Below are 2,659 nucleotides of genomic sequence, written 5' to 3' on the forward strand. Positions count from 1 at the left end.
GCCAGTTGAACTGGTAAAGGCTGTGCACAAAGAGAGCAAACCAAGGAGTTCATTCAACACTTCCCATTGCAGGCGGGCGGTCAGGCGTACCCAGCACAGCAAGGATCCATCATGAGCAATGGTGACTTAGGAAGACAAACACCATCACTCCCAATGTACCCCCCTTCCTCCTTCTTCCCCAGCTTTATATGCTGAGCATGATGTTGTATGCTATAGAGCATCCCTTGGAAATCCAAACCAGAGCCCCACACCAGCTACAGTGAAGGAAATTAACTCTATCCTAACCAAACTCAGCACATTGGTCAAGAGTGACACCTCTGTATCAGGACAGACAGTTCAATCGAAACCTCTTTCCACTCTATAGTTGCAGTGAAGAAAGCCAGCAGAAGAGTGTGTTTCATAAATGCTGAGATGCTGACTCATACTGATGTTGCTTTCACATAAAAATCAATGTGTCGTCCTCAAGTAATGGCAAAGTCACCCAGATTTGGTAACTGGAATCCAGGGCTTAGATACAACTCACACAGAGAGACTAAAAGCATTTGTGTTATTTACAACACAAATAAGGGGGTATTTTGTGAACACACATGAAATAATGCAGACTTCCTGGGGTCACAGGATGCTGGAGAGCACAGGAGTGCTGGGATTTGGTGTCTCACAGCTTCCAAACACTGATGGCAGCAACCCCTATGGATCTCTATGTCTCCTTGATCCAGCCTGTTTGCTTCTGAAAGCTGCAAAGCCATAGAAGAGCCATAGACACTCCATTTTTAAATGCTTGGCCATAAACAGCGTCCCTCTTCCAGAAAATCAGAACCTCTGATAGGAACAACCGTAAGAAACAGCTTCTCTGCATGTTTAAAGTCATTCCCAGAGGGATAAAAATGCACTTTGTTGGCTCTTTCTTTCTGGTGTAGGCGCTTAGTGGTGGATCTGCTCTTGATTTTGTCCCTTCATGTGTGATTATTTAGCTTCCTTCACTGATGGATTTGGGCAGGGAGTTGGACTCGATGATCCTGATGGGTCCTTTCCAACATGAATATTCCATGATTCTATGTGGGTGCAATCAAAATGTTGAAATCCCTCACACGTATTTGGCAGGGAACGCAGCAGTTCCGGCTTAATCTGGTGGCTTTTTCTGAAGTCCATGTCACATTAGGTCTTCAGCAGGCCCTTGAGAGACATCTGTGTCCAATAGAGACACAAGACAGCTTTCCAGGTCCTGGCACTGCTGTATCTTCTGGTTTCATCCCAACTCTGTGCCAGGGCAAAGAGCAGAGATGCTCGGACATCTTTGCTCTTGAGCTGGAAACATACCCAATGTGCATGGTGATGATGGGGAGTCCATCACCAAGGGTGATGCCCATGTTAGGAAGGATCCCAGAAGGCCTCATTGGACCTACGAATCCCAGTGGGATCACCTCTGTCAGGGGATCGCACACACCTTTAGCACTTGGAAGGGTGGCTGTTTCCATGCTCATCCAAGCTGTCCATGGGTTGTTTGGGCTGTGGTACAAGGAGACCATAAATCTCTCAAGGTTGAACAAATTCCAGGTCATTAATGTGGTCTTTAGGGAGGGATGGTGCCCTGGAGCAGATGTCTTTGCTATGGTGGAGGGGACAGTTAAATGACATGGTGGGGAAGGGGGTTTGGGAGTGGGGAGGTTTTCCCAATCCCTGCATGAATCAAGGGTACTCTGACCACAGTCAAGATTGAGGTAGAGAGAGGAGGATTGATGCTGATGGGGTTCATAGCGCTCCTGGTTAGAAGGGGATCTGAGCCAGCCACAACTAAGAGATGCAGAGCATTAGGAGAGATCAGCTGCTGGATCAGTGGACTCCAACACGGGAATGCTCAAGGCAACCCCCCAAGCAGGTCAGAACAACTGTAGGATTTATGTCTATTTCCTTTGGAGTTGATTTTGCCACTGTAGAACAAGGAGTTTTGAAGTTAGGTGCATCTTGCACTCAACCCTATTAAACCAGAACTGTTTTATGTGAGAATAACAGCTCTCCAGTAACTGCAACTTTCTTCTTCTTTGCTCAGAGTCATTAAGGAGGAGGATGAAGAGAAGAAAGCCATGAAAAATGGAGTTGTGCATTTCAGCAGCGAGGCACAACCAGTGTCACCCCAGTCACAGGTGACCAGGGACAAGGCAGATGGAGGTGTGGTACCCACCTGAGCCAACCTCTGCCTTTCTACAGCGGAGCAGATACCTCTGCTTTGCTTGAAAGCAACACTTCCCAAAAGGAAAAGAATGAGAAGTCACAGAGAACAAAAAGGGGGAGAAAACGAGTTTTTTCTCTGAATTGCTGTGTACATAAAGAAAATGAAAGCTCTTTTATCATAAACTTCAGTGGCAAAGAGTAAGACCCTTGCGCATATTCCCTGGGGAGGGCTGATGAAGATGTATCAGCATAAAAGTGACTCCTGTGAGTACAGCCCATTTATTTTCCCCTTTTAATGGCAAATTTCACTTCCAGTCATCAGCAATTTTTGCCTGACTGATGATAGTTACACAACTTTTGGAGTGAGTTCAGCAAAAACTGGCTTTTTTGGTTAAGTTTCTCTGTTATCTGGGTAAATACTATTTATGCCACCAAATGACTCCCAGGCTCTGCTAAGCTTAGAAGCATGAGCTCTGGGAGATGTTGGCTG

This window comes from Neopsephotus bourkii, unplaced genomic scaffold (genome assembly GCF_033783945.1).
Source record: "Neopsephotus bourkii isolate Nb327-2 ecotype Australia unplaced genomic scaffold, CSIRO-AGI_Nbou_v1 NB_616, whole genome shotgun sequence".
Classification (NCBI taxonomy): Eukaryota; Metazoa; Chordata; class Aves; order Psittaciformes; family Psittacidae; genus Neopsephotus; species Neopsephotus bourkii.